Here is a 6432-nt window from a genome sequence, read left to right as displayed (position 1 = left end):
GTAGAAGCTGAAGCATAAAATGTTTCCAAATCAGGGGAAAATCCTGCAAAATGGACAGACGAAAATATCCCAGATGCCGCTAGTAGTCAGGAGCTGCATGCAAAGTTATAGATGACGCCACAAGACGGCTGTGTTCATTCAGGGAATGGGTGCTCCTTTGCCCGATGGACGTTCGCTGGGTGAGCACTGAGCAGGGAAGGAAATGAATGTAAGTGTTTATAAGGATTGGGCTTGGGCAATGGGAAAATTACAAAATGCTTGAAATATTAGTAGACAGATGTGAGCAAGGGTGATTTTCTCGACCATGCAGATTGCAGAGATTCACTTATTAGGTACATCATATGTCAGTGACCTTACCCGATCCGAAAAATGTGGTTGGTGTCTCAAGACCCAGCTTGAATTAAAGGACAGGTGTGCTTACTTTCAGCCCTCTATCGGGAGCGTGCTCCAAGCAATTACGAAAAAACTTAAGCGGGGGCACCCCCCCCCCTCCCTCAGCCGGTAAGGGTTAACCTACATATGTCTTTATTGGTGAAACTAAGTAATAGAAACACCATTACCTTAATTACCCAGCTGACCGCGGATCTGACATGGCGCCTCGACCCTGAGCAGTGAACGCCCATCATTGGCCTATCGTTGACGTCATAATTGCCGAACAGCCAGTGTCCGGGGCTGCCATATACGCCGCAGTTCACTCCTCCGGCACTCCTCGTCGCACCGTTTAGACGTAACGATCGTCCCCTGGCGCTGCTGAGGCATTACACCTCTCAGTCAGGGCAGATTTGAGATTTGATGGCTCGTTTTAGTTTGATGAATCGCTGCGGGACAGCCTCTGCTCGATTGATGGTGATGCCGTTATCTTGCGCCTGCAACGAATACCAATCGAGGAGTGGCGTGCGCACTGCGCAGTCTTGGCATTCAATTTAGATGGGGGACGGTGACGTGTTTTGGTCTGCTAACCGGCGCGTGTTTGGCTGCTGCGGTAGACTTGTATCGAAGATAAGTCCATCGCGGCACTGTTGCAGCGTGAAAAATCTACCAGCATATGCGACAGGTCGTTTGTAAGAAGCCCGAAACTAATCAATAGATAAGCGTAACAGACAGCAAATTAACTGTGCTGTGATGTGAACTCTGCTCTGTGAGCTTTGCTGTGCTGTACTGAAGCTGTGCTGTGAGCTGTGGCTACTGCGCTGGGCTATGTGCTGTGAACTGAGAGAGAATTTTACAGAGAGGGTCAATTTCAAGTTTTTCCGTCCTCAAACTCCGATATTCCTCAGTAAGGCAATCCTGTAGGAAACCTGCAATTGGACACGATTCTCTTGACACCTGTCAGCTGATTTCTTACAAAAAGTTGCATAAATGATAAAAAACCTGTTGTAACCCGTTATTTTCAGCTGGCAATCTCATTACATTCATTCAAGAAAATTAAAACTCGTCACATTAGCTTAATCGCCAAGTTAACCCCCGCACCGTCCTTTTATGGTCATCACAATATTCGCTGACACGTGTTGATTAATTCAGTTATCTCAGCGCGGCGCGTGAAAATCCCAGGCACCATTTTTACGCCTTACTACGTAACAATTTTAACGCTGTCACCGTCATATACCTACCTACCCACGTGCGCCAGAATATTTCACTCCGGAAGCTCAATGCCTCGCCTCAGCTCTGTTCCGCCCCAGTTAAGACTCAGCCATTGCAGTCTGTGCACAGCAGGGCAGGCTTGAGCGGCTCATGTTATCCAGCCTGACACGTCATATACGTACGAATTAATACGGCGCAGATTGGACGTATATCGATCGACCTGCGTCAGACCCGGCACTCTGTGCTAGTCGCTGCGTGGAAATTACAGTGTATCTGTGACGGTAAGATCAGGCGCAGCTGGGGCTATAATTCTGACTGGTGACGGGGCTCGGACATACAGCTGTATGCACGATCTGCTATTTGAAAAACATATAATCGCGCAGGGTTGATCAAGTTAGATCCTAATGCTAGTTTTGTTTGCAGTTCTTTTATTACCCTACTATGCATTTCAGACCCCATGAGACCCTAATTTTTGGCGATAATTTATTTACTTTTTGTCCAATTTGCTTCAAATTTTCACGATGCACATTTCAGCTCAAGCGCCAATTTTCGTCAATATGGTCTCTTAACAAAATATCAAATTTTAGGGTACTTGTCGTTGCCTCGTAATGTTAAAATCGGCTCCGTAAATCCGTCAGTGGAGTAGAGGCTATCCGTGCGTAGGTGTGACGTCACAAACACGTGACCATTAAGCTCCGCCCTCCCGGCGGACGGGGTAGTGACCTTGGCCGGTCAGTCGGCTGCGTGGAGCGGGCGGGGCAGTGCTGTCGCACCGGGGCGGGTCGCGGACCGCAGCTGCCGTGCAGTTGTCGTTGCAGCCGTAACTTCATCGAATGAGCTAAATAGCGCGCATAAGTAACGCACCAGCTGAAGCCCTCGACTAATTATATTTATCACAAATGTACGTACACCTTGTTCAGTCACAAAAATATATATTTCCACACAAGATTCGGGGCTTGTGAAAAACGCGCATAAAAGACGCTGTTGATTTCAGATGATTGCGTAAGATTATGTATCGCGTCAGACTACGTCAAAATTGCAAAACAGAATCACCATTAACAGGATGCAATTTATGTGTTTCATATATGAAATTTGATTAGCAATGTATGCCGGCGTGATCGATTTATATCATCCCGGTGCAACTAGGCATTGAACACCTTCAGGACCAGGGGCGGATCCAGAAAATCTCCAAGGGAGGGGCCATTAGAAACCAGGAGGCCCCCCCATAATCCCACCTGTTGGAGGCCCCATCTTCCCACTTGTTGGCCCCCCCCCCCCAAAAAAAAACTGCGTCTATTGAGCTTATCTAGCTGTTCAGGCAACATCTCAACATCTGTGCAGGCTTGGAGGCCCTCTATGCAGGTTAGGAGGCCCTGTAAAAGTGGTCATCTCTGTGAGTATAAGAGACCTCCAAGTTATGAAAAGCTTTACCAATCTTCTAACAAAGAAGTCTTCTCAGCTAGTCTTCTAAGAAATAACTAAGTGGGTAGGTTAAAAAAAAAAACTCATCGGATTTCGGCCACTTTATTTTCAGGAGGCCCCCTTTTCAGCTTTTTAACTTTTTAACTTTTTATTTTATTTTTGAAAAAAAAAATCGGCCAAGGGGGGGGGGGCCATGGCCCCCATGGCCCCCCCCCCCTTGTATCCGCGCCTGTTCAGGACTAATCCATTTGATCATCGACTTAGGTTGAGGAGGTCGCCAGACTAACTTTACCCCCAGAGCTTGTGTGTTGAAATGCAAACATGAAAAGTTAAAGCCTAGAGATAGTTACCTCACCATTGAGGACATACCTACTGTTACTTAAGTTTTACAAAAAAAGATACGTGTTTATTGATGATCGTTTTCGTGTAGTGCCCAACGTCCGCCTGCCACATTGCTATTTCTTTTTGTGCACGTCTTAACAATATAACACACACATGACACCGCGATAAAGGCCATTTCTACCATAGGACATATTACGCTTCTGCCCCACCCGGCGCCCCGCACCGCTTCACGAATCACGAATACGATCGTTTCGCTGGAGCGATGCCTCAGGCAATCGACCGTGCCCGAGACTCTTCATCCTACTTTGTTGCTTTCTGCGCCTTCCTCAGAAACATTTATTGACGCTGCCAAATATATCAATATTTTTGGGTCAAGCAGAGGCTTACACATGATCTTATAGGTAATCGGGTAGTGACCTGACCCTACCTGACGATGAGATAGGTGCAACTCCGGCTTAAATAAATGTTCAGAGTCCAAGAGTCTATCCATCTTTCCTTCTACGGCCGGTTCCGTTCCAGTAGATCCTACCTTGATTCTGATCATTCTGAATATTCTAAGCTGGTTCGACGTTTAACCCGCGACCGCCTGGGGGGGGGGGCCGGATCCGACCCCCCCTCCGTTTTTCTTGAATAACTCATGAACCACTTTCGCTATCTACTTGAAACTTGGCATACCTTCTCCCCCATCAATTTGACGTCTCCTGTGCAATTTTTAAGAAAAAATTTCCATTTTTTTTTTAGATATATCGATTTTAGTGACGTAACTACATGGCGTTTTTAGTCAAAAAGTGGTAAATGTTTAAAAAGTCGCCAAAAATCAGGGTTTGAAGCAATTTGCAAATTAAGGACATCAAAAGACGCAGCTCAACGAGTTCTTTAAAATGGCTATCTCGGATTTTCCATAAAATGCGTTTTTCACCCCTAAAAAATTAAAAAAACTGTATTTTTTGGAAAACAGCTAATAAAATCCAAAATTTTGGGAATTTCCAAAAAAACGGAATATATGTTGTAGAGCTCTATTAGAACATTAGATGCCCCAAATTTCAACTTTCTATCTTGATTTTTGACCCCCAAATTGTAAAAAATAGCTCCAACATGCATAGGGCATGGTGACGTCATAGGCATTTTCGTGAATTAGAGGCACTTCTGAACATCGCATGTGAAAACAAATGGCACCACTAGATTCCTGGGACAAAGCTCGTCTAGAAAAGTGCATTTTTATGTCAAAAATAAAAAGTTGAAAAATTGACCTTTTTTCTTAGCCCTCGTTTAGTTATGTATAGTATAAACGATTTTTTATGCTTTCAATGCACACTTATCACCAGCACAGTGACTTGGGGTCACATATAACCATTACCATCGGATTCGGCGTGAAAAATAAGCCATAAAACATGTGTCGCACGCCCATGTAGCAGAAAGTGAAAACCGTGACCTTTCGTGACCTGACCTGACCTTGACCTGTACCTAGTATGACCCCTATACGTACATGGCATCTTCACTAGGCCTTTGAGGTCATTTTTGGCGAGTTTCGAGCAGCAGCTATCGATTCCGCTGTCCGTAAGCCGATTCATGCAAAACCCTTGAATTTGACCTTTGACCTGACCTTGACCCGAAAGTTGACCTCAATCTTAAAATCTTAAGAGTGCTTTGGGAAGGTCTCGTAGAGACCTTTCGAACGCCGCCTCGCGGGGCTCGATACGACCATTGGTTCTCGAGATAACAGGGGGGGTCGGATCCGACCCCCCCCCCCCCCCAGGCTGTCGTGGGTACGGAAATAGCCCAGGCGGTGCCGGGTTAAATACCAAAATAAGGAGAAGAGGATACCAAATGCCCTCAAACGGATAATTTTTTGGCTTTCGTCCCGAAACAACTTTGCCGGCTTCACTTGTCTCCAGTATGTGGTCCCGCTCCGACCTCTCCGCGGTGCTGATGTTGCAGGCACTTTAGAAAATCAGTCATTTTGTAAAATGCCTAGGCATTTTACAAAAAGACGGCTGTTTGAAAAATGACTGAACGCAACCAGGCTTTTTTCAAAATGGCTAGCCATTTTACAAAATGACTAGGCATTTTGCAAAATGCCTGACCAGCATGGAACGTAGATCTCACTACAGATACTATGGCCAACAGTTTTTGGACGTCTTCCTATACCCTATAGGTACGTGTTCAGCCTGTAGCTGATCGATTTGAAGCTCTGTGATAACGACAATGCTGAGTAACGACCAGGTTGAGTTGCAGACTCGGCTGTAGCATAAAGCATTGTTTAGTTAACGCTGTAAAAACTCCCAAGTACATCAACGCCGTTCATGTTCTGCCTGAAACTAGACCTAACAAAACCAGCCGGAGACCGGCCCTAGTCTATAGGCAGGCCCGGTTGATGTACAATTACATGTAAACGAATGAGTGTAGTCTTTGTTTGATTGTGCCATTACGGACAAAACTTCATTATGTATTTGGACATTAAAAACAGGTTCGAATTTAATTATAATTTCCCACTCCTTCTCTCTCATCCTCACATTTTAACACGCGCAGTGGAAGGGGGGGGGCGGATTCCGCCCACCCCTCCTGTTTTTCGCCAATAACTCGCGCCGCAAGGTTTTCTTTAGGTTTTCTTCCTAACTTTTCTTTGGAATAAACAAGCTCTCTGATCACAATGAATATTAAAGCAATAATTAACAAAACACGATTAATTTTGCTCTTTGGCAACAGCTTTGAGTACCTACTTGCATGGTCCCAGTTAAAAATATCAAGCTCCACATCGGGGGAATCATCAGGTCGCTTGGCGTAGGACGAGAGCGTTGGTTTCAGAAGACACTAACGCCTAAGTGTGTGGGATCGAATCCTCGCGACCTCTAATAGTTTTACAGATACAGGCCGGCATAGGGCCAGTCGTTTGTTGACGCTCCAGATCGATCATTTTTAAATCCAGCAGCGTCGCTGACGTCGGGGTTTGAAATGTCGCTGGCCTGCACAATTCTCAAAATAGAGGTAGGTATGGACCAGGGTATATTGAGTGAAGGTATGGACCAGGGTATATTGAGTGAAGGTATGGACTTCCCACTGCCGGACTCCTCTGGTCATAATGCTGGA

This window comes from Amphibalanus amphitrite, unplaced genomic scaffold (assembly GCF_019059575.1).
Source record: "Amphibalanus amphitrite isolate SeventyFive unplaced genomic scaffold, NRLGWU_Aamphi_draft 001358F_arrow, whole genome shotgun sequence".
Lineage (NCBI taxonomy): Eukaryota > Metazoa > Arthropoda > Thecostraca > Balanomorpha > Balanidae > Amphibalanus > Amphibalanus amphitrite.
Note: the sequence above shows the minus strand (reverse complement) of the source record.